The 27,428-nt window shown below is 42.2% G+C and overlaps 1 protein-coding gene across 11 annotated transcripts in view; it reads right to left on the bottom strand.

Moving 5' to 3' along the window:
• ATXN1 (ataxin 1) overlaps positions 1–27,428 on the bottom strand; it is a 292,957-nt gene that overhangs the window by 172,523 nt on the left and 93,006 nt on the right. The window contains exon 1 of one of the 11 annotated variants that reach the window (XM_069957982.1): positions 20,723–20,816. The exons of 8 other annotated variants lie outside the window; for them this stretch is intronic. The gene's annotated coding sequence lies outside the window, so the exon portion shown is untranslated. Of the gene's footprint in view, positions 1–3,694; positions 4,210–20,722; positions 20,817–27,428 lie in introns of those variants that run through there. 2 more of the 11 variants (XM_069957983.1, XM_069957987.1) reach the window with 2 other exon arrangements.

Here is a 27,428-nt window from a genome sequence, read left to right as displayed (position 1 = left end):
ATTCAGGCGATAAAGTAATTATGTATAATTCTTCACAATACTAAGCCTGGAATTCTCGGTTCTGTGAAATCTTAATAGCTCTTAATGGCAGTGTACAGTCTTCAGACGTCTGTTTGCAGTCTAGCAAATAACCACACAAAGACAGCAAATTTAGAGTTGTATGCTACTTTTTGGTTCTTTGCTAAAAAGCATGGGTAACAGGGTGAGACATTAGGACTTGACCAGCTGTGAGATAGTGAATGCCAATTATGAATTGCTGCCTGCTTAATGGGAAGCCTTATTGTGCATTGCATTAGGAGTTTGCAATGACACGTGAAATGTGACAAATAAGAAGAGGAAAGAAATCGCTTACTTACCAGAGTCCTTGACCCATAAATGTAGAGCACAATTAGTCACTAGTCTGTTTGTGACTTGCATATAATCTGTAGATACATTTTCGCCGCAGGGGTTGAGAAAGGACAATGTTGCTTGGACTCCAGCAAGCATAAACCCACTATTAGCCAAAGTTAGGACCCACCAACCACTCTCCAAAATCAAACACATACATCACACTCACACTTTAATAGTTTGGCTGCAGTTATTATTAAAAATTATTTAAAATAATTGAAAATAACCACAAGTACAATCCTACTTAAAGGGCCCTAGGCGTTGTTCCTCATAACTTTTTCCTCGTGGCATGTAGACATTCAGTTATTTTCACATAATCCTGCCTCAAGCTGTTGTTCATACCACATGGCACATATACTCCATATCAGCAACCTGTCAAAATGGGATATTAACATATCCAAGAATGGGCAGGCACAGGCCCCATTGACTTCAATGACTTGAATGTAGTCAGTTAACAGTGTTGCTCTTTAGGTAATTTCCCATATGTATTAGTATATGATCTAAAAGTGAACAGTGCAGCAGACCACACATTACTGTACAGACATAAATGTGGAAAGGAACTAAACTATGTTCAGGCCATTGAAGTCACTGGGGCCTAAGTCTGTCCATGTTTGTATATGTTGGCATCCCATCTGGGCAGACTGCTGACGTGTACGTGCAACAGAAGGCACAATCATGGTAGATCCCAGCTTTCTGCTGCCTATGTCTTTACTCATGGCCATTTGCAGAGTTAAAAAATTGCATTTATCCTTGGAAGTTGAGGTACTACAGAAGTGACGCTGAGCCACAGCATGCACGCCTCCTCCATTCCACATCCCCTATCTTAACTGATTGACGTACAGCGCTGAGCCTCCAGCCCTGTACATCAATTAATTTAACCTCTAAAATATACAGTCGTACAGACCAAGCTCCTTTCATGTTATTTAATCAAGCACTCTCTATTGCTTTAGCTCCATTTTTTTTTCCTGTTTCTTAATGTATTTTAGGAGGTCATGCTATACAATGCCTAAAAGTGCCACATAAAACAATAAAGGTTAGTTACAGAGTAACTATAGAAGACATTGTACATTTGTGTTATTATCTTTCTAGTTATTTAGAGACCATCAATATACCTATTACTATGGTCCCGATGACCTTTACTAAGAATATCTCCTGGAAAGTTGCCTTCAACCATTTTTTTTTTCATAAACCTTAGAAACATCCTTGCCCTCTATGTCTGGGAAATCACCATAGAAACAAGCCAGTGTATGGGATACTCCAAGCCTCGCTGAAGCATGCAGCATTACATTCTCTTTCTGCTCTATTATGCACTGGCCTATACTAATGAAGAAAACCTGCAAATCCAGATATGGTAATTTACTGAACAATCCACTTCTCCAATTGCTGTGTGACCCAAACAAATTTAAATAGCTCCGTCAGAAACTGTAACATGGCAGCAATGGCCACAGCTCTGGTTAACCCGGGACCATTATGGAGGGATTAACATGAAGGAATATGCAGCAGACAGGCAGCAGTGCAAGGGTTAATTGTTTCCTGAGTACAGACTTTCCTCAGGGGAGCAGGCTAGGGAATGGTTCATAAAATGGCCAATAATAGTCCAGTATATGGGGGAAAACGTTGGTTGTTCTCCCGCAGATACAGGCTTCTGATAGGGGGAGCTAGCCTTCAGCTTTCCTGCTCTGAGTAGGGACTTTCTCCAGGAATATAGGCAAGGGATTGGTTAAGGAGCTGTCCTGTAGTGAGCTGGTATCTGGGGTAAGATGTTCCTGATACAGGATTGTGATAGGGGGGCTCGCCCTTAGGGAGGTCCTGGCAGAGTATTATGAAATTTCTGGTTGCCAGACAAACTGGGTCTGTTTGCCCGAGCACTTCAGGATTGCAAGAAGAATTAAAGAGCAGCCGACCACCCTCCCTCAGATGTTTTTTGTTTGCTTATGTTTATTACGCTGTGGGGTAAAGCAATTTTGAAAAAAAAAGGCTTTTATCTTTATATGTTATTGTGAGGTCTGAGCTGGTGAAGATGGACCTGTTATTGATGGTTTTATTTAAATAAAGTTACCGTATTTATTGATTTTAAAGTTTAAGTTTAAAGGTTGCCTCAACCCCCTTCCCACTGAAGTATGGCATGCATTCCCACCTGTGATGGATTCTTTCCCACAGTGTTATTCCAAAGCTAGAGCGCCGCTCAAATCCCACTGGTGCTGATGTCGCTGCTCTTCTGACCCTCTTCATTCTCCTGTGTTTTTGAAGACCAGAAATCAGGGTCTTCAATGCATTTCTATGAGAATGCTCTTATAGCAGTGCATAAAAAACTCTGACTATGGGACTCTGAAAAAGGAGAATAGGTCCAAAATAACACTGCACCACAGAAAAAGCGTTCATACTGCAGCGCAGGTGGGGGGTGGAGTTGGGTTGGCCGGGGTGCGCTAAAAGTATTTGTGGGAGTGCTTCTTTAAGTTGTACTCAGCCTTTACTGTGATACCCATTTCTTGTTGTTCCAATTCTTAAGTCTTATTCAACCACACAACCTCCACATGCCCCCTACCCATCCCCTTGGCATGAGCAGCACAGAGGGAAAAAGTCATAAAATGTGTGTGCAAAGTTTTTTGTTACCATTCTTTTGCTACTGCTCCACTTACTTTGTAAGTTATGATTATTATTAATATTCCTTGTTATAATTTACAGTGGAATCACTTTGCATGGGGGGGGGCATCTAGTGTAGAATGAACATTACTTAAAAGGGGCAAGGGAGGCAGATTGCTCCACTGATCAGTAGCTCTACTGACTGGATACTACACACACACACACACACACATCACAACATACATACTTCACACACACATACTGTATATATATGACTTAATAGTACACACATACATACACATGACATGCATACTGCACTCACATATACACATACAGTATTACACTTCCCACACACATACACATGACATGCATACTGCACACACATATACACATATTACACTTCCCACACATATACACATAACATGCATACTACACACATGTATACACATATTACACTTCCATGGCATGTATACTGAACATACACGACATGAATACTACACACTTATATACACATGACGATTAGAAACTACTCTCACACACACACAAATACACACAAGACATGCATATAGCACCCATATATGCTCATGACATGCATACTGCACACACATATATACAAAATATACATACTACACACACCTATGACATAGAATGTAGCTGTATACACAATAAACACAAATAATATGAATCAATACAAATTGAACACACATCACATGCACACACTTACCTACACAAATACTGAAGTAGTGTAGACAAAGATGCAGTCCAGGACAGCAGCAGCCTAGCTATACATGTAACCAGAGAACGACTAGAGGGGTGAGCAGGGGACAGGGCTGTAAATTTCCTGTTTCTCCAATTCTTTGCCTATGGACTGTCCTCCCCCGCCCATCTCTGTTTCTTCGACTGCTCTGCATGTCGGATACAAACCACATGACTGAAGAGGCCCTGGCTGCTGGATACATGCAGAGAGCAGCACAGGTAGGAGAGGAGGGGCAGAGTCTGTCTGAAGTCAGGGGAGCATTGTAAAGAAATTACTGCAGTCCCGCTCTGCAGGGGGCCCCTGGCTGGTGGGTGGGGCCTTGGTCCCTGCGTCAGCACAAATACAGGTAATTAGATTAGGAGGTGGGGCCCTAATGACACTGGATGTGGGTGCTGTGAGCTGTAGCTTCCATGGAGGCAGACCACGCTTTCCTGGGGGGCCCGGGTTCCCCTGCCACACAAGCCCCATAGCAACTGGGTCCCCTGGCGAAGAGTGGCCTGCCTCCATGGTAGCTACGCCACTGAACAGAGGAGAGAGGTACCTCTCGCTGCCATGGCAACATCACAGCACCTCCTGATTATGCCACATAGAAAAAGCTAATTAGGTGACAAATGAAATGGCCAGGATCAGAGTTATCTCTTATGATGGCCTTTGCAGAAGAGTACTAGCTGTAGTAAACAGCTGATACCTAGAGATAGGCAAACTTTTCAAAAGTTTGCTTCGGCAGGTTCGCCATAGTTTGGAACAAAGTTTTGGCTTTGTCCAAACCAAACCGTAGGACAGCTTCACGCATAAAGGATCTGCAGCGGATTTAAAGGATCTGCAAGTTCCCCAGCAAAATCTGCTGCAATCCTGTGTCCTCTCATTTTCTATGGGTTTACATAATACTTTTGAGTTGCTACCCAATGGCTGTGATGTGAATTGCAGCCTTTGCTAGCGTGTCACAATATTGCATTGAATTTGTATCAAGAGAAACTGGACTAAATTCAAGGAAGAGTGAGGGTGGACACGTGTATGTAAAGGAGTTGCAAAGATTAAAAAAAAAAAAAAAAAAGTCTAAACTTGATTTCACCGAAAATTAGAATGGGAAGTATTATGTTAGGACAGAGCGAATGTAGTGATTGAAAACTGTTTGGATCATATTCACCTGCCATCTTAGGGCTGTACACAAAACTACGCTCTATGTATAACCTGTAGAGCCTTTTTTGCAAAAATCATTTTATTTTTCACTCAAACCCAGTGCAACGATGTTAGCAACCTGCACCATCCGCGATGAACGCCTACACATAATCATCAGAACAGCTGAATAAAACTGGTAATGTATGTCTAGCTTCATATTGACAGGTACTGTGTTGATCTAAGACACACTTGGCTACAATACACTATTTGCAGCTGCAATTATGTACTTAACAGCAACTGCAATTTGTACAGTAAGTGTGGTTAATTTCACAATGCTTCTCAATGCCATTCAGAAGTGAAAATACATTGAAAACAAAGGTCAGAGCTGAGACTGGCATCATTTCACAAGAAATAACTGTACTCATACAGCAATCAGCATGGATCAGCAATAGCATTAAAACCTAACATTGTGTACCCAGCCCCCCCTTTATGCTGCCTAAAAACCTCTGGGCCTTTGGGGCATGGGCTCCACAAGAACTCTTAAAGAGGTTGACCAAGGAAAATTCACTTGTCCTCCATCCACAAGCTAGGGGACAAGAAAGAGATTGACCTCTGTACCGCCGCCAATCTCCATATCGAGCCCCCGACTCCTGCGTTATGAGTAGAGCCACAGGTACAGCATGTGACCCATGGCTCAATACATTCCTATGGAGCCCTCAGAAAGAGCCGAGTAAGCATTTTTCAGCCTACTCGACTCTTTCTGGCTGCTCCATTGGAATGAATAGAGCCGCTGGTCACATGCCGAACCCGTGGCTCTAATCATAACAAAAAAACACTGTAACTTGCATACCTAAGAACATATCTCCCCCACCCAAAAAATAAAAAAAAAATAAAAAAAAAAAAAAAGTCAGGCCAGGACATGCATCTCTAATATGGATGTAAGAATGCGCATGTAATACGTCTAATATGTGATGTAAAATCCAACCTTTAGAGGCTTAAGTGAAAATCAAAATATCCCAAAAAGCTTTGGCAAAAAAGTGAATTGAAATTATGAATTTAAAAAAAAAAAAAAAAACAGAAGAAAAATGTATGTTAAATATGTTTTCAGAAAGTAAAAGGAGGGATTACACCAAGAGGGAATTACCAAAGTAATTAGATCTGAAGAGCAGATGACATATCATTGCTTCAAGGGGGCTTTTCTCTTAGTCATCTCCTAAAGAGTTTCAATGTTTAGTGCATAAAGTAATTATTCTTTGTTCACATTTCTCAAGTGATGCAGTGGAAGATGGCATTCTTAAAATGTACCTGTCAGCACGTCCGTTGACCCCTTTGGTGGTAAATTTCACTTTGTGGGCAGAAGTTCAAGTATCCATGACTACGAACACCCCATGATGGAAATATGCGCAACCCCAATTTGATTAGAATGGGGAGGGCATGAATACCTGAACTTCCACCCACAGAGTGAAATTGTGCGCCAACTAGGTCAGCGGATGTGCTGGCAGGTACGCTTTATAGCAAACCAATCACCCAGATATTCCGGGTAACGCTCCTAGCAGCGCCCGGAAGATCTCCTAAAACACTCGCTCACCATGTTTCCTGTGTCTTTTGGAGAAGCTTTAGTTGTTAAAACAAAGCCTTTTATTCCAGTGCACGAGAAATGCAGAGAGCCAGGGACTAGTCATCTGGGCCGTGACTTGTCATGGCTCTCTGCCTATCAGCGCACTCTGCAGGATGATTGACAGGAAAAGAGGCCAGTTAGAAGCCAGTTTAAAGCTATTCCAGAAGACACAGGACACATGGTGAGGCGGCATTTTAGCAGATCTTCTGGGTGCTGATAGTAGCGCTACCCGGAAAATCTGATTGATTGGTTTGCTTTAAAGGGGTTATTACGTGCTACAAAAACATGGCCGTTTCTTCTAGAGACAGCACCACTCTTGTCTCCAGTTCAGGTGTGGTTTGCAGTTAAGCTCCATTCAATTCAATGGAACTAAGGGTGCCTTTACACAGAGAGATTTATCTGACAGATTGTTGAAGCCAAAGCCAGGAACAGACTATATACAGGGAACAGGCCATAAAGTAAAGACTGAGATTGCTCCTTTTCTAAAATCAATTCCTGGCTTTGGCTTCAATAATCTGTCAGATAATCTGTGTGTGTAAAGGAACCCTAAATTGCAAACCCCCACCCAAACTGGAGATAAGAGTGGTGCTGTCCCTGGAAGAAAGTGGGCATGTTTTTGTAGCACTGGATAACCCCTTTAAACTCTGCCTGTATACATGACAACAGATACAAGATACAGTTTCCCCTTCACTGAGTATCATAACTAACATGGCAACATTACAGTATATGGCTATGTGCACACTTAATTATTTTTAATAAAAGAACAGACAGTCATTGTAATAAAATTGGCATCTGTTCTTTTCTGCAAGGGCGGCATTGCATTGAATTCAATGCAATGCCACCCGTTGTGTTCTTTAAAACAGGCCTTAAAATATTGAACATGCCTATTATTATCAGTGAACAGCGTCCGCAAACAATGGCTGTTCACACAATGTAAAGTGCGGCCAGCGGTCGTACTTCACTTTGTAGTGAATGGTTATTTGATTTGCAGGCACACCCAACGGTGCCAGCAAGTCAATAGTAAAAAAAAAAAAAAAAAAAAGTTCCTGCAGCAGTATCGACTGCAGGAACGTGCCGAACGCCACCCAGCAGTTTAACAACGCCCGTTCCATATATACGCCATACATTGTCTGACATGTGTCAGGACAGGGGAGGCAGGGTCAAGACACAACAGTGAGCCCTGATGTTGAACCCACCCACTGTCCCTACCTACTTGCCTCAAACGGCCCTAGGCGGCCGTGGACAACCATGAAGACGTTCCCTGTACTAAATACGTGCACACAGAACAAGACAAACAAACAAACAAACACAATAGCGGATAGTCAAACAAGCAAGGTCAGAACAAAACGGGCAGCGTAGTACAAAATCAGGTAACAATCGGATAGTCAAAAAGTCAAGCAAGAGGTCAGGTAACAAAGTTGAGCAAGCAGAGAGAGTTAGGACGGGGATCGCAGGAATAAACAGGGGGAGCTGGGATCTGGGTATGAACCTAAATAGACAGCACTGGGACACTGCCTTAGCTTTGTTTTATGCCGACCAAGAGCCCGGTCTGGATCCCCATTGGACCGGCGCTCTGATCTTCCAGCTTGCAGACAGGCAGAGAAACCAGTCAATCACACAGACAACATAGCTGCAGAATCAAGTCAGCAGCTTCTCAGCTTAACTCCTGCATTGCCAGAAGCTGAGAGACAATCGGGTGTGGCACACAAAAGCAAACACCAGGCCCAGTTTACAACAGGCTACTGGACATTCCTGACAATGGGTCAGTATAATTACAGCGATACTCATTTTTTATAATGTTTGTTTTATTTACTACTTTTTAAAAAATCTAACGTAAAAATAAAAATAAAAAGGCTTAAATATCGCCCTATTATAAGGCTGGCTTCACACTATGATTTTGCAATATGTTTTTGCAAAAAACTGATAAAAAACCAGAATCATTTATGTCCCGTTGACTTCCATTATAAAAAAAGGGATCAAAGCAAATCCGTTTTTTTAACATACACAAAAATGTGTACAGTAAAAAAAGGATGCCTTTTGATCTGTGTGTTTTTTTTTAAATAATGAAAGTCAATGGAAAAACGGATCAAAACATATGCACGCAAATGCATCCCTTTTCCCATCTGTTTTTCATCCATTTTTTGCAAAAATAGATTGCAAAAATGTAGTTTGAACCCAGCCTAATCCTGATAACATCTTTATTTTTCCACCTATGAAGCAGTGTGAGGCCTTACTTTTTGCATAATAATCTGTAGGTTTTTATCACTACTAATTTAGGATAGATAAGAGTTTCTGTTTGCTTTTTATGCAATTTTTTTTCTGGGATGTGTCATGACCAAAAATCAGCATTGTGGCGTTTCTTTCTTTCCTTTTTTTTTTTTTTGTAAAAAGTTCACCTTGCTGGAGCATTTTCTTTTAAGTTTAGTGATATTTAACTTTTTTAAATATTTAACTTTTGGGGGGGATTTTGACTTTTTTATTTACAAAATGGAAAAAGGGGTGATTTAGATTTTTTTAAACTAATCTACTAGCAATCTGACTAGATTGCTCACACTGATCCCTACAATGCTTTGGCATTGCATAAACCTGTTAGATCAGTACTCTGATACCGAGTGCTCTGCCTGAGGTAGACTCTATTAGTAGATTTACTATGGCTGGCACAAAGGCCTTGTAACGGGGGTGTTGAATAAACATCTAAATTATGCAATCCCTATTGATTACAATATTTTACCTGGGACATTGGTGAAGGTATTTTTAAAAACTTACACTCTTGGTTACTATCTTAAGTGAAACACCAATTAAAAGTGTTATCTAGGCTTGCAAAAACATGTCTGCTTTTTTTCAGAAACAGCTACTCTCCTGTCCGTAGTATGGGTGTGGTTTTGAAGCTCAGTTCCATTGAAGTGAATAGAGCTGAGCTATAATACAACACAACCTGAGGACAGGAGTGGGCTGTTTTTGCTATAAGGTAGCTATATGTTTTTTAAATCCTGGATAACCCCTTTAAGAAATATCACAGTTTAACACATTTTGTCAAAAACTCAGAGGTTTCTAGAAAGCCTTTTTGCCTGTTAATCATCCCTGCCGAGCATGTTGACAGGCAGAGAGCCGTGACTAGTTATGGCCTGGTCTCCGCCCAGATGACTAGTTCTTACCCTGAAGTGCGCCCCAGATTAAAGGAATGTTTTGCTGCATATAGCCATACCAAACACCGCACACAAAGGGAGAGCCTTAGCAGCTCTATTAGGAGCTGCTTACAGCATTATAGGCAAAATACTACTGACGATTGGTTCCCTTTAATGCTTTAACCCAGCCAGACAAATCATAGGGCTTATGTGGTTAAACAATTTAAATTGTCTCCGAAAATATGCAGAAAGCAGATATTCTAAAGAGATAAGAAGCAGGCGTATACACATATCCTGAGACCCACCACCCATTGTTGAGTGAATTCTAGAATGTGCAGTGTCATGGCACTGGAAAATGAACATGCTGCTTGGCATGATGTCAAATATTACAGTTTGGCTCAGCTGCTGCAAGTTGTAATTTGGTATGCAAGAAGTTTAGTTTGCTTTGTGTATTATGCACTGAAAATCTTATGCAAAATTATACTTGGTAAAATGTAATAGTTTGCCACTCCCTTGAATATGTTCTATTATGTATACGTTACAAGGTTCATATAACAGATATGCAATCATTTAAGAGACATTCTTACTAGAACTGAACTGCACTAAGCTACTCTAAGGGCCCGCCCATTAGCTACACAGAAATTTACTACTGATTGCATTGTAAACTGTGCAATTTCTGGTACACATACATCACATCACTAGGTCAATGATCAACCTGTGTGGTAGCAGTGCATGTTTCCAACTTCAACAATGACTTACTACCCAGTACTGACGTATACTCTGTTGTACAGTTCAGTCTCCATATTGCGGTCCCTGCATGCATTAGACACCATGCCCCCTTGCATTTCTCAATGGCTGCACAATGTTTCTGACAACATAGCATGGCTATTTGTAATGGGGACATGGGGAGGGACGTGATTTCAGAATAAGGGGACATTCATGATTATGGTCTGTGCACGCAAGATGTGCTACGGAACGTGTCAGTACAGTAGTGCAAAAATTTTTGGAGCTCCTGGCATCATAATGAATCATGATACAGGGAGTTCTGTGATTCCGGTCCCTAGCACTTCTTTATTGCACTACTATGTAAATGCCCCTTAATTGTCATTTAGTCATGTGAATCTCTACTCATTCTGGGCTAAGCATTTAAGTAGACAGTCCTACTCAGTGATTGACACATTTCTTATTATAAGTGTGCACATAGAAAGTTATCAGTCACTGAGCAGGATATCAAAATAGCACAAAAAGGCCCAGATTTACTGTGGCAAATTTGCCAGCTTTTTGGTGCAACTTGTGCCCAAAAACTTACATGACGTGTTCCATATTTGCTAGAAGTTTTAGAAACTTTTTAAATTTGTGGCCTTTGCAAAAGAGGCACAGGTTTTGCGTGCCCTAAATGTGCTTGCATTGTACCTATCATTTCACTAGTGCGGCAGGATACACTGTCAAAGTGATGGCTCTCCTGATACATGTATTAAATTGCAGTCTAAGTTCACACAGTGTTATTAAGAAAAGGACAGATGCAGTGTGCCGTCATCGTTATTTTACATCTATGTATATAACAGAGTATCGGAACGGGCATAGCGCTCTCCACAAGGCTTAATTGGAGTGCATATATCCTGCTCTAAAGAAGCTCAGAAGAAGCGCTCCACAAGTGAAACGGCTGTTGCTATTATCTTTGAAAGCACTTGTATGCCCTGCCATGGTTTCCAATAAAGCATGGTGAGTTATATCCTTCCTACTTGCTAGAGTTATTTTACGTCTGTTCAGTAGCTGTTCACACAATGTAAAGTATGGCTGGCGGCCGTATTTTACATTGTGGTCAATGGTTAATTGATTTGCGGGCACAGCTAATGGTGCCCGCCATTTAATTTAAAAGGATAATGTTCCTGGGGCCTATACAGTGGTACCGGCTGCAGGAACGTGCCCGAATGACACCCAGGATCTGGCAGTATAACAAAGGTTTACCTGCAACAACCAGAATCTTTTACACAGGATACCTAAATTGTAATGGTAAATGTTTCTTACAGAGAGTCTTCTGAAAATGATCCCTAAGAGCACACTTCAGAATCCATGGTGGAGGAGGCAGTAGTGTTTGCTTCTCCTGCTGCTACTGCGTATCCAGTTCTCAAGACATATTTCTTACATTGCTCTCTATGTATACAGCTGCTAAGTACAAGACTTCTCTATTAGGGAGAGGCCCAAAACTAAGCGGTCTGTCTTATTTGCTGGGACATGTCTAATAGCCATGCCACCCGAACAGTTATAGTAAAAAATGTTTACCAGTGCTTTTAAAGTTTGCAAACTTTCTATGTCGACGAACCCATGAAAGGCAGGAAATGCCACACATACAATCAAACATAGGTTTCTATAACAACCGATTCTGTTATTTGTGTAATCTGAGAAAGCTATTCTAGAAAAGAGAAAAAAAGGAGAAGAAACCCCATGCATTTTTTAAAATGACAATACTGAAAGTGCATCATACTACTTCTACAGTGAAGGAGAACAAGGCATTTGTCGTATATGTGGCTGTAAGCAGTGCTTGATCTCAGTCCATTAGAACTCAAGTCTTTCCCTCATTACTTTGTGATGTGGCTGTGTTACATTCTGGTGGTATACAGGCTTGGACGTATTCAGGCCAGATAGAAAAACACTTTTTTAGACAATAGATAAAAAGCTATTTATTCTCAGCTACTCTCAATGCTGCTTTGCACTAAGTTTCACACAATGAAAGCATTAAACAGAAAATAAGAGGTGAGTCTATGAAGGAGACATCGTAGTCACTTTGTGATAATTAAGTGCCAAGACAGAAGTTTCTTAATTTTCGTGTACGCTTGAACTTAATTCAGAAAATAGATCTGATACCTTGAAATGCTTGTCCAGTGCTATTTAACTACAATCTCTCATTATATTAACCTTGTCTCCTTAGGGCAACAATCTAACAAGTAAATGAATAGGCAATTTGTAAAGGCAAAATCTCAACAGAAATAGTCAACAGAAACAGAAGAGCACTTAGCAGCCCAAAAAAAAATTAAGAAGAAGAAGCAGCACCCACCATACAGAAAGTTAATCAGCATTTGTTTTCTTTCATTTCCATATGTAAGTTATTGGCAGCAGTGGTTTGAACAATCAATCATTCTTGTGATCATTAGTTCAAAATGTAGGAATAGATTGGCCCATGTAAAAGGGTCGCTATAAGGCTATGTTCACATATGTAAAAATGAAAGCCTTTTTATTGGAATATTTATTTTTATTATTATTATTATGATCCCCGGGGGTTGGCTTACATTTAGCGATCTTTGACCATCCACAAGATTGGCGTTCATTTGCAGTGCCTTTACATTACACAAATAATCACGTGACTGGGCCGCATGAGCAATCGCTGTATTGTTTGTGCGGCCATTAACATTTATTGTTATTGGCTGCTCATGCCCTGTGTACACAGAGAGATGTGCGGCAGATAACAATAAATTTGTTATCAAGTGTTTGCCTGCTTTTTGGCTGATCGCTGACAAGTGCCGATTATTGGCCAAATGAGTATTGTTTAAGGAATATTAGGTTGCCTAATGCTGCGTTTACATGGAACGATTATCGTTCGAATTTCCGCAATAACGATCGCATTTGAGCGATAATCGTTCCATGTAAACACAGCAAACGATCAAGCGACGAGCGAAAAATCGTTCATTTTGATCTTTCAACATGCTCTCAAATCATCGTTCGTTGTCGTTCGCTAAAAATTCGCAGATCGCTTCGTGTAAACAGTCTTTCAAAGATTCACCCTATGTAAAAGATGAGCTTAAGCAATCTTAAAAACAATCGCAATAATGATTTTTCTTACGAATTTTCTTACGATTTTTCTAACGATTTATGTATCTAAACGCTGATTGTTATAAAAACCAAATCATTGCTTCAAAATTGTTAAACGATCAATTGGGCGAATTAATGCTGCGTGTAAACGCAGCATTAATCTGCAGCATTACTTTACCATCAATGTTTCCCTATAAGAAATAAAATTGCAAGCTAAAAAAGCCAACAATTTGGAGACTGATTTTCTGACAGATTTTTTTTGAGCCAAAGCCAGAAATATAATAGACTATAAACAGAGAACAGGTAATAAAGGTAAGACTGAGATTTCTCCTCTTTTCAAATCCATTCCTGGCTTTGGCTTCAAAAAATCTGTCAGATTATCTGTTGGTGTAATAGGGCCCTTACTCAAGATTTAGAGTTTTATCCTAGGAAATACAATGTTCTGCCATAGCCCTAGAATTGCAGTTATTCATTTTCCCATTCCTTTTCATCCTAGCAATTACAGAGGAGACACAATGGGGGGAGATTATCATACTGTGTACACCAAATAACTAAAGGGCCTATTTCACGGGTCGTTAAGAGGAGCAAACGAGCGCTCTCAGCGCTCGTTTGCTCCTCGTTCCCCGCTCGCTGCCGCCGCTATTCAACGCGGCTGCAGCGAGCGGGTGAGTGCGGGCGGGGGCGGCGGGGAGCTGCGGGGGGGCTGCCCGGGTGATCGCTGATTGTCCGGGCAGCCCATAGGATATAGCAGCGTCTGCTGCCGATGCTCCTATTCAACGGAGCGCTGGCAGCAGATCGCTGCTATATCAGTCGCTTGTTTTTCAACATGTTGGAAAACAAGCGACTGCAACGATCAGCCGACATAAACGATGTCGGCTGATCGTTGCACTCTATTCCACGGGACAATTATCGTCCGTAGCGGCCGATATCGGCCGAATACGGACGATAATCATTCCGTGGAATAGGGCCTTAAATCAAATACCCTGCTTAAATGAATGGTATTCAACACTTTATAGACACTTTTGTGCTATGCCCAACAAAAGATCTGACCTCACTGAAAAGAGGGTGTGGCTTAAATACACAAAAAATGCACCTTTTTCTATATCTATTTTTGGCATAAAATAAACCAACAAATAGAAGATGCAAACTTAGGCCCCATGCACATGGATGCCCCATAGAACCCTATGGGAGCATGAAAAGTTCCGGACACTTGCAGAGCAGGAAGGGAGAGGTAAAAGCTGGAGGAGGGCACCTCTGCAGCATGTCAGTATGGCTTTTTAGTTTTTTCACTTCAGTTTTTACGGTCAGGAAATACTGATGGTTTCCTGAAGCCTCCTGAAAAGATTCCTGAACATTTTCCTGAACATAAAAATGGCCACAGATACAGTATGTGCATGAGGCCTTAAACTAAACAGTCTATAGATGGGCCAGATTATCAGACAGCCTGAATCAAATCTGACGCATTCTTTGGCTGTCTAGCAAGTTTAAGAATTATACAAATAACAAAACGACTGCAGCACTCAGGACTTCGTAAGAAAAGAACTTGCATTGGTGGTTTATTCCATACAAAGGCACACAGTAAGCAAAAGTTTAAGAATTACAGAGTTTTGCATTATGTCTCTCCTAAACGTTGGAAGATAAAGAGATAAGGAAAGGATATGCTTCATCCCACTGCTGTCTATTTTGCCCATAGTCCAACAGGAAATGCATTTGTATGTTTAATGTGCCATATTTTAGGTATGTTTATGTTATTTATAATGTTTGTCTCTTTGAAAGGGGTTTTATAGCATCTGCTAGTTGTAAAGCCTCCCTGATGATAAACTACTCATAGGAACAGATCACTGCTTGGCGGCCACTCTGTTTGCCAGGGGAAGTCTTGATTTCTTCATAGTCACAGAGAAAATGAACATGGCACACCTATCTGGCTGATAGAATTACAACCAATTCCTATCTCCCCACAAAAAATATTACCATATGCGACCCTTTGGTGTTTAGCTTTAAATGGGTAGTTCAGAAAAAATAAATAAATAAAAATATTCATTTAGATTAACTTAATTTACTTCTATTAAAAAGCTCAAGCATTGCAATACTTATATACTTGTATGTCCTGCAGGAAGTGCTGTATTCTTTCCAGTCTGGGCAGCAGGAGAGGTTTTCTATAAAGATTTGCCACTGCTCTGGAAAGTCCCTGACATGGACAGAGGTGGCAGAAGAGAGACTAAAAATAAGACACTACTTCCCGCAGGACATACAGCAGCTGACAAGTACAGAAAGAATTGAGATTTTTTTAATAGAAGTAAATTTCAGGCACTTTCAGGCACCAGATGATTTGAAAGCAAAATTGTTAAGCTAAAGGCACTTTTTATTCAGCATCATGTTATCATTATTCTTATTTTTGTTACACTACTACATTTACAAGCATGCTGTGTTATGTTCCAAACATACAGCTGATAATGTGATCCTTTCTGAATAAAGATTAGAGAAAAGTATTAAGAAGATGATTGCCAATTCAACACTAGTGGAAGAAATAAAGATTTCAATATGCCTATGGCACTAGATTCAGGACAGAGACTTTACCTGGGATGGGGAACCTTTCACCCTCCAGCTGTAGCAAAACTACAATACCCATCATGCCTAGACAGCCAAAAGGCTGTCCAGGCATGATGGGAATCATAGTTTAACAACAGCTGGAGGGCCAAAGGTTCCCCAACCATGGACTATACAAACTAAATACTCCTACAAGAAGGAAGAAAGAAGAAAACAAAGAGCAAAGTGAACAGCTTTAATTTAAATATGAAGAAAAAAAAAAGAAAAGAAAAAAGCAACTACAGAAAATAATTTTGCTTACTTCGATCAACTAAATACAAAGCATGTAGCAATCTAGACGTAAAGCACAAGCTGGCAACTGGTCAAGCATATATAAACCAAAAGAAGATATTTAAATAAAATATAACTAAGGTCAGTGTAACTCCCCCCCCCTAAAAGGTTATTTCTATTTGTTTTACTCCATTGACTATGTAATAAATCTATTCTATGGCTATGTTCACGTGACTTTTTCTGTCCTTTTTTTCCCTCAAAACACCATCTGTAAGGCTGGGTTCACACAACATTTTTGCAATCCGTTTTTTTTTGTTTTGTTTGTTTTTTCAAAAAACTGATGAAAAAAACGGATGCAATTGTGTGAATCCGTTTTGATCCGTTTTTCCATTGACTTCCATTATAAAAAGAACAGATCAAAACAGATCGTTTTTTAACATACACAAAAACGTAGTCAACCTTTTGTGTCAGTTAAAAAAAAAAACGGATCCGTTCTGATCACTTTTATTTTTTTATAATGGAAGTTAATGGAAAAACGGATCAAAACGGATGCACACAATCTTTTTCATCTGTTTTTGCAAAAACGGATGAAAAAAAACGTAGTGTGAACCTAGCCTAATTTTACAGACCCGCAATTATGGACAAACTTATGGAATGTGTAAATGTAGTCTTAGATAGATGAATGTTATTAATTAGGCTGGGTTCACACTACGTATATTTCAGTCAGTATTGTGGTCCTCATATTGCAACCAAAACCAGGAGTGGATTAAAAACACAGAAAGGATCTGTTCACACAATGTTGAAATTGAGTGGATGGCCGCCATATAACAGTAAATAACTGCCATTATTTCAATATAACAGCCAATGTTCTAAAATAACAGCAAATATTTGCCATTAAATGGCGGCCATTCACTCAATTTCACCATTGTGTGAACAGAGCCTTTCTGTGTTTTCAATCCACTCCTGGTTTTGGTTGCAATATGAGGACCACAATACTGACTGAAATATACGTAGTGTGAACCCAGATGGACATGGAAAAATAACACAAAAGTGGGGGGCACCACTAATGTAGAAATTTCATTGTGCAAACAAAAAACAAAGAAAAAACAAGGTGCATTAGCAAAAATACAACACACACAAAAAAGTCATATACCTACAGAAGCTGCACTCAGTATTAATAATCAAAGCAAAATAACTTTATTTTAAATAATTATGCACAAGAAAGCAACTAAGATGTAAAAAGATTAAAAACAATTAAAACAAAACATGCCACAAGGTGAGAAAACTCAATATACCAACTCCCCCCAGAACTCCAAAACCTATCCTCTCTATTGAAGATCAATACAGATGTAAATAACCTTACTACACTGTGAGGGTATGTTCACACACAGTATTTTTGCTCAGTATTTCTGTGTTTTCAATCCACTCCTGGTATTGGTGCCAAAATACTGAGCAAGATACTGAGCAAAAATATTAGGGGAGATTTATTAACCCCTTAACGACATCGGGCGTAAGTATACGCCCCCGCAGGGCGGGCTTTAACGCAAACGGGCTTATACTTACGCCCGATGTTTCCCCGATCGCTGTGTGTTCACACACAGCGGTCGGGGAAGATGGCCTGCTATAATGTATAGCAGGCCATCTCTGCTCGTCGGCACGGGGGGTGATTAACCCCTCCCGTGCCGACGATCGCTGCTATATGCTGATCAATACAGATCAGCATATAGCAGCTAAAAACAGCTTTCCGGGTCATCGGTGACCCGGTGACCCGGAAAGCAATGGCGATTGGTGCTGTCCGAGATAGCAACAATCGCCATTAGTGTACTGGGGAAAGATGGCGCCGATGCCACCCCCACGATCGCCGTGATAGGCCGGCCCATTATGGCGATCAAACTGTAAAAAAACAGTTTTGTCGGATGTGTGTGTGGTGCAGGTGTACCATACTCACCTGATCTGGGCGTCCGGAGTGAAGATCTGCGGTCCGCGCCGTCCTCGCGTCTTCTTCGTTTCACTTCCGGGTTCGGTCGTCCAGCGTCGGAAATCTTCGGAAACGCTCGGGTCCTCGACTTCGGCGGGCCTCGGTAATCTCCGGCAGCGTCGCTCTACTGCCCCCTAGTGGCTGATCAGTGAATATCATTCACTGATCAGTTGCTTTGGGTTAAAAAGATTTTTTTTATTTTTTTTTCCCAAGTTATTTTTTTTTCTTTTTTTGCGCCCTAACGCCGCTGAGTGCTGATCAGCATCGCATGTAAGTGCGCCGCTGATCTGCAACTCCTCCTTTTTGGCGTAGGGGCGTTTTTCCCCCCTATATCCTACCGCCACTGTCTGCTGATAAGTGCCGCACATAAGTGCGGCATTTATCAGCAGCTCCTTTCTTGGCGTAGGGATATTCTTTCTTACTGTCAAAAAAACACGTAAAAAAACCACTACACTACACCACACTACGTGGAATAAAGTTTTACACTACACTACACCACTACACATTTACATACCCCATATACTAACCCCCGTATAAAGATGGCCCCCAGGGTGTTTTCGGCGTCGGACGCATACGCTATTATTGCCTTCGACACTGAAGCAGCCAGTGAGGATGAATGGGGGGATCCTTCTTTCCTCCATTCATCCTCATCATCCTCATCATCCAGTGACGTGTCTGGGGGTAGCGTAGCGTACGCTGCCCCCCAGACACATCTTTTCTGCCAGTACCGTCCCAATAAGAGATCACGGTATGGCGTGAAATTCTACAAACTCTGTAAAAAGTACCTCAGGGTACACTTACAGATCCAGGGTACGTGCACACTGCGGAATGGCGAAGGATAACCCTTTGTGCATTCCGCAGCTGGCACCCGCCGGTGGACTGATGGAGGCGAGCGTCTCCACCCGTGTTAAAGACTCCATTCTATGCACGGGCAGATTCCGTCGTCCGTCCAAAGAATGAGTGTGACACGAGCGGAGAGGCGCGCCTCCATCAGTCCGCCGGCGGGTGCCAGCTGCGGAATGCACAAAGGGTTATCCTTCGCCATTCCGCAGTGTGCACGTACCCTTAGAGTGTATGAAGGAAGGGACACCCAAATCCAGCTCCTAAATGACCCCCCCCATCCTCCGAGTTAGTGGGGAGATTGTTCGGGAACTGATCTTCCCACTGCTGGATAAAGGTTACCACCTGTACGGGGATAACTTTTATACCAGCATCCCCTCTTCTGGTCCGTCGCTGCCCGAGCTACTGTAGCTTGCGGCACGATCCGAAAATATCAGAAGCAGTAATAAAGCCCTAATATTTAGCAGCCATGGAGCGGACCCAGCACTTCTGGATATGAAGGACCCCGTATCGCACCAGGGCAACATTTTCCAGGTGACGTCCCCCACACTGGAGAAAGGGAGACCCCAGAAGAAGTGCAGAGTGTGGAGTAACAGGGGGATCAGGAAGGACACCATTTTCCAGTGTGACACCTGTCCTGATCCCCCCGGCCTCTGCACACTGGATCGCTCCAAGGCGTACCACACGTCACTGGGGTTCTACATTATCTAAATTCTGTCCCTTATTCCTATTTCAGGGGTCACGTTGATCCAGGGATTATTCTGATCGCCATTATGGAGTCGGGAAGGAATTTTTCCCCTGTGATGAGGCTACTGTCGTCTGCCTCACGAGCAGTGTCGGACTGGAGTGCCTTGGGCCCACCAGGGGAAATCATTCTTGGGGCCAACCCTTCTGCCACCATACTTATCTATGGTAACATTAATAAGCCTCCAGTTACACGGCGTGATATGGGGCAGTGTAGAGCAGCAAACCATTACTAATCAGCAGGGCAGGAATATACTGAGATGTGCGGACGCCAGCAATGATTTGTACAGATGCACAAAAGATCAAATCAGCCGACTATGGGACATTTGCTTGTCAGCTGATCTCTGGCACTTTTACATGGGGCTTCCTAGGAGCACTTGTTACCAATTGTTGGCCTGTATAATCGCGCTATAAGACAATTTTCTTTGCATGATAACACTGTATACTTAGATACAAAAGTGATACAGCCACCAATAACACATATTACCGCCATACTGTTACTGACCAAATCCAGTATACCAAGACTGATATTACCAATAATACCAGTATAAAAGAGGGAAATATTATCACCTCACATATTACCACCATACTGTTACTGACCAAATCCTGTGTACTATGACCAAAAACCAGTATATAGAAAGGAAATATTACCGCCACACCACAACCACCATATCGTTACTGACCAAAAGTATACTAAATCCAATAAAACACAGTACCACATAAAAAGTAACAAATAATATCACCACATACTGACTAATACCACCACATACTGACTAACACCGCCACATACTGACTAATACCACCACATACTAACACCACCGCTGCTACTAAATAATCCACTGTACACAGATCACTATCACCTCATACAGTCATATAGAGGCTGACCCAGCTCTACACAGGTTCTTTACACCATATACATTACACTGTAGTTATATCAGGTGACTCACAGGGGATGTCTTCTCTGATCGGAGTTCTTCCCTTTTTATCTTCTTCTCCATCTGCTCTGGGCCATCATGAGAACTTCTCCGAGCCACGAATCCACAGAATCTGCCAGAGAAAGATATTAGGCTCCTCACTCTGGCACCATCCTCATCTCTATACACACTGCACATCTGTATTGGCCCCTTTACACTCTCATTTAGTGGGTAGGCTGACATATATATCTCTTATAGTATATGCCCCCCTCTCTGTAGACACCTTATAGATGGTCCCTTGTTCAGTCCTCCATATAGATGGCCCCATGTGCATCTACTATAGTAGAGAGCCCCCTCAGTGTAATCCCTTTATAGTAGATGACAACCTCTGTGCATCCCCTATATCAGGGGTAGGGAACCTCGGCTCTCCAGCTGTTGCAAAACTCCCATCATGCCTGGACAGCCGAAGCAAAAGCTGTAGTTTTGTAACATAGGGAGAGCCAAGGTTCTTTATCCCTGTCCTCTGTGTAGTCCAAAATAGTAGATGCCCCCCCCCTGTGCATGCCCAATTGTATACGCTCCCCCCCATGTAATGCGCCCTATAGATGGCCCCTTTGTTGTCCCCCTTTGTGTAGTGACCCTTATAGATCGCCTTCCCTCTGTTGTCCCCATTATAGATGGCCTCCCCTGTATTGTCCCCCTTATAGATGTCCCCCTGTGTTGCCCCCCTTATAAATGGCACCCCATATTGTCCATCCCTCATATATATAGCCCCCAGAGTTGTCCATGCCCCATATAGGTAGCCACCTTATGTTATCCATCTCCCATATAGATAGCCCTCAGTGCTGTCCATCCCCCATATAGCCCCCTTATGTTTTCCATCTCCATATAGGTAGCCCCCTTATGTTGTCCATCCCCCATATAGACCCTTATGTAGTCTATCCCCCATATAGCCCCCAATCTTTTCCATCCCCCATATAGCCCCCAGTCCTTTCCATCCCACATATAGCCCCCTTATGTTGTCCAGTCCCTCCATAGCCCCCAGTGTTGTTCATCCCCCCATAGCCCCCCTCATGTTGTCCAGCCCCTCTATAGGCCCCCCTTATGTTGTCCAGCCCCTCTATAGGCCCCCCTTATGTTGTCCAGCCCCTCTATAGCCCCCCCTTATGTTGTCCAGCCCCTCTATAGGCCCCCCTTATGCTGTCCAGCCCCTCTATAGCCCCCCCTTATGTTGTCCAGCCCCTCTATAGGCCCCCCTTATGTTGTCCAGCCCCTCTATAGGCCCCCCCTTATGTTGTGCAGCCCCTCTATAGCCCCCAGTGTTGTTCATCCCCCCCATAGCCCCCCGCATGTTGTCCAGGCCCCCATAGCCCCCAGTGTTGTTCATCCCCCCCATAGCCCCCCTCATGTTGTCCAGGCCCCCATAGCCCCCCTCATGTTGTCCAGCCCCTCTATAGCCCCCAGTGCTGTCCTACTCTGATATAAAAAACAAAACAAAAACAACAACAACTAAGCTTACAACACGCTCCCCCGTCGGCCTCACGTCTCTTCTTCTCTCTTCCCTGTCAGATCAGCAGCTCCCTGGTCCCGGGCTGCACCACCACTGAGCTCCGTGTGAGCTGCGGCGGCTGCTGGGACTTCCGGTATGCGCACCCTGTACCGGAAGTCCCAGCAGCCGCCGCAGCTCACACGGAGCTCAGTGGTGGCGCAGCCCGGGACCAGGGAGCTGCTGATCTGACGGGGACGGGGGCGGCACGCTTGTGACCGCAAGCAGAACGCTGCTTGCGGTCACAAGAGTGATTGACAGGGCGGGAAGCCTATGGCTTCTCGCGCTGTCAATAGGAACCCTGCTACATTTAACTGGAAGCGATTGATGCGATCGCTTCCAGTTAAAAGGCAAGGTGCGGCACCCGGAGGCCCCCTGGGCTTGCTGGGTGGAGACCACATTGATGTGGTCTCCAGCCCTGTGTCCCCTTACTGGGGGGCGGGGCCTACAACTGCTCGGGGCCCACCGGGGAATTTCCCGGTCCCCCGGTGGCCCAGTCCGAGCTTGCTCACGAGGGTTTTTTGCCTTCCTCTGGATCAACACAGGTTGAATTTGATGGACACCTGTCATTTTCAACCCTATAAACTAATAATTGGCCTAATACCCCCAAATAAATTAATAATTGTCCCTTTTCCCCAGCTAAATAGGTATGGCCGCCATTCCCATTAGAGGATACCATGATGCAATTACAAAGCCTCTGAGCGGCCAGGACAGTAAAAAAAAACCACAAGTGACCCCATTCTTGAAACTACACCCCATAAGGAATCTAACGAGGGGGACAGTGGGGATATGGCCCCCTGGTGATGGCCACATTTGGGCCGTGAAAATGAAAAAAATGTATTTTTTATTTTCATGGCACATGTTCTACTTATGTGCCCGTCACCAGTGGGGTCCATATACCCCCTTGTTGGATTCCTTATGGGGTGTAGTTTCCATAATGGGGTCACTTGTGGGGGGTTTCTACTGTCCTGGCAGCACAGGAGCTTTTTAATTGCGACATGGCCTCCATCCTCCATTCCAGCCTCTAAATGGCGCTCTGTCCCTTTGGTGGCTTGCCCTCTGGGCATATGGCACATTATATCCACATGTGGGGTATTTTCGTACTCAGGGGAAATTACCCTACACGTTTTGTGTTCACTTTCTATTTTAACCCCCTGTGGAAAAGGAAAAAATCAAGGCTAGACCAACATTTAGTGTAAAAAATGTTTAATTTTTACACTAAATCATTGATCTTGTCTTGATTTTTTGCATTTTCACAAGGGGTTAAAAGATTTAAAAAAAAACACTAAATGTGTAGAGCAATTTCCCCTGAGTACGGAAATACCCCACATGTGGACATAAAGCGCCATGCGGGTGCAGGGTAAGCCTCCAAAGGGAAGGAGCGCCGTTTGGCTTTTTGAGGCTGGATTTGGCTGGAATGGATTTCGAGGGGCCATGTTGCATTTAAAAGGCCCCTGTGTTGCCAAGACAGTTGAACCCCCCAACAAGTGACCCCATTATGGAAACTACACCCCTCAGGGAATGTAACAAGGGGTGTAGTGAGCGTATGGACCTTACTGGTGATGGGCACAAATGTGGAACAATATGGCGTGAAAATGAAATATTACATTTTTTACACTATAATGTTGGTTTAGCCTTAAATTTTTCATTTTCACAAGGGGTTAAAAGAGAAAAAAACACACAAAATGTGTAGAGCTATTCCCCCTGAGTCCGTAAATACCCCACATGTTGACATAAAGCGCCATGTGGGCGCAGGGCAAGCCTCCGAAAGGAAAGAGCACCATTTGGATTTTGCAGGCTGGATGTGGCCAGAATGGATGATGAACGCCATGTCGCATTTACAGAGCCCTCGTGCTGCCAAAACACTGGAAACCCCCCACAAGTGACCCCATTCTGGAAACTACACCCCTCAAGGAATCTAACAAGGGGTGCAGTGAGGATATGGACCCCTTGATGACAGCCACATTTGTGCCGTGAAAGTGAAAAAATGAAATTTTTCCCTTTCACGTCACATTGTTCCACATTTGTGCCCGTCACCAGTGGGGTCCATATGCTTACTGAACTCCTTGTTAGATTCCTTGAGGGGTGTAGTTTCCAGAATGGGGTCACTTGTGGGGGGTTTCCAGTGTTTTGGCAGCACAAGGGCTCTGTAAATGCGACATGGCCCTTGAAATCCATTCCAGTAAAATCCAGCTTGCAAAGGCCAATTGGCGCTCCTTACCTTTGGAGGCTCGTCCTGCGCCCGCTTGGCACTTTATGTCCACATGTGGGGTATTTCTGTACTCGGGAGAAACTGCGCTACATGTTTGGTGTTTTTCTTTTCTTTTATCCCCTTGTAAAAATGAAAAATGAAGGCTAGAACAACGTTATAGTGTAAAAAATAGAATTTTTCCTTTTTTACACCACATTGTTCTGAAAATCTGCGAAGCACCTGTGGGGTCCAAATGCTCACCGCACCCCTTGTTAAATTCCTTGAGAGGTGCAGTTTTCTAAATGGTGTCACTTTATGGGTGTTTTTTAGGTTTTGGCACCCCAGAGCCTCTGCCAACCTGAAGTGGTACGGTCAAAAATAACCAAATATAATGGAGGCGTTGAAATTCACTAGGCGCTCCCTTATATCTGAGGCTTGTGGTTGCGTCAAATAGCACAATAGGGCCACATATGGGGTATTTCTATAAACTGCAGAAACAAGGCAATAAATATTGGGGTGCATTTCTCTGGTAATAGGTTTATCATTATGAAAGATATTGGATTACAATAAAATCTCTGTACAGAAAATAAAAATTTTCAAATTTGTTACACACTTCGCTTTTATTTCTGTGACTCCCCTAAAGGGTTAAAAAACTTTCTGGATGTGCATTTGCAGAGTTTGGGGGGTGCAGTTTCTGAAATGGGGTGCTTTGTGAGGCTTTCTAACATACAGGCCCCTCAAATACACTTTGAACCTGAACAGGTCCCTAAAAATATCTGATTTTGAAATTTTACCGAAAATTTGGAAAATTGCTGCTAATGTTTTAAGCTTCCTATGGTCTAAAAAAAATGAAAGAACGTTTAATAAATGCCGCCAACATAAAGTAGACATGTTGCTTATGCTATTTAATATATAATTTATGTGGCATAACCATTTTCTGTATAAGCAGAAAGGTTTCAAAGTTGGAAAAATGCATTTTTTCACAATTTTTCACGTTATTTTGGTGTTTTTCATAAAGATTCGTTATGAGTATCGACTCCATTTTACCAGAAATGTAAAGTACAATATGTCACGAGAAAACAATCTCAGAATCAGCCGGATAGGTAAAAGCATCCCGAAGTTATTAATAAATAAAGTGACACTGGTCATATTCATAAAATTTGTCTCTGTCCTTAAGGCCATTTCAGGCTCTGTCCTTAAGGGGTTAAACATGGTGTAAAGTGAAACTGGCTCAGTTGCCCCTAGCAACCAATCAGATTCCACCTTTCATTTTCCAAAGAGTCTGTGAGAAATGAAAAGTGGAATCTGATTGGTTGCTAGGGGCAACTGAGACAGTTTCACTTTACTCCATGTTTGATAAATCTCCCCCACTGTGTGTGAACATAGCCCAAAAATGCAAAGGACATAACATTGAGAAAACTGCAAACCTAGTCCAAAAACAAGAAAACGTCTTGTATAGTCAACATGAGTACTGATGTATTAAGTTCTGATGATAATTATACTACATACTGTAACATAATAATCTAATACTTGTTGCCTATGAATCAGACTACTGTTTTCGGGAACGTACTCCATCCACCTATTTTTGCTGTATTTATAAAAGTAAAATATATTGTAATGAAATGTGTAGAGTGTGTATGGATTTTTTTTTTCTTTGCGCACACCTCATTTTTTATGGCCATTTTTCTAGAACTCACCTTACTTTGCAAGCTGTTGTGCCTTTCACAGTCCACATAAAACATGTAACAACATGCTGAGAATTCAATCACCCCACCCTACAGCTGCAAAGCAATATCAATAATCTGCTTTGTGTAAGGAGCTCCTTAACCCTCGGTGGATCACATGGACTTTATTCCATTAGTAAAAATTTATAAACCAATAGAAATCTTTTTTTTTTTTATCGTTATTTTTCAGTTTCAAGCTAATGTAATATGTCCAGATTTGCATTACTTTACGAACTTTATTAGAGCATTGACCAAAAATTTTTTTTTTTTAATTTTTATAAAGTACTGTATAATGCGTATGATAGTCATAGTAAGGCCATGTTCCCACAACGTCATGATTATTAAAGACATCCATCTTTATCAAAAGACGGAGGTTTTTTATGTAAAATTAATGCTGTGGGAACATGGACTTAGGCCTCATTCACATGTCCGCAAATGAATTCTGCATTTTGAATGGTTTTAAATAGCCATAATATAACCATGTTTTGTCATCCACAGCAAGACCATGTCAAACCAATCTTAGGGTACAAACACACACACCGTATATGCAGCAGATACGCAGCAGATCTGCAGCAGATTTGATGGTGCAGATTTGATGCTGTGTTCAGTTATTTAGATTTAATCTTCTGCGTATGTGCTGCGTATTTGCTGCGTATCGCAGCAGTAAATACGCAGCGTATACGGTGTGTGTGTTTGTACCCTTATGGCGAGTTCACATCACTCAGATCAGGGAAACCTGTATTATTCTCTGGGGCACTAAATTGGAATCAGAGGACACAGATCTGTACTCTAATGAGTTTGTATCCAATTGGAATGCCACAAGTTATCATTCTTCTTTGATAACTGCTATTAGATCATTTTCCACCACGGCACCATGGAATAAGAAATAGTAATCACCTGGCGAAACCATTCAGTATGATGCCCTAGCTTGTATTATAGTAGCCTATGCAAGACAGCATATTACTTCCCAGGCATCCAGCACCTCAGGAACATATCCCCCAGCCTTCCTCTAACTTACCCCTGGTACCCATTTACAGAATACAGTCAGACATGAAGGAATACAGTAGACTAGTGGTCACAATACTCAATAACTGATCCCCAAGATCATCTGGGCTGCTTAAAAGGAATGTGTCATCAGAAAAAGACCTATTCTTCACATAATTTTTACATTTAAATATTTAGGGTACAAACCCACTTGACGTATTTGCTGCGTGAATCAGTCTTAAAAATAAGCAGGCAAAACGCAGGTTGGCTTTATTCAATTGTTCTGCGTTAAAA

This window comes from Dendropsophus ebraccatus, chromosome 2 (assembly GCF_027789765.1).
Source record: "Dendropsophus ebraccatus isolate aDenEbr1 chromosome 2, aDenEbr1.pat, whole genome shotgun sequence".
NCBI lineage: Eukaryota > Metazoa > Chordata > Amphibia > Anura > Hylidae > Dendropsophus > Dendropsophus ebraccatus.
The sequence above is the reverse complement of the archived record's forward strand: the minus strand, read 5'-3'. Positions and strand labels throughout refer to the sequence as shown.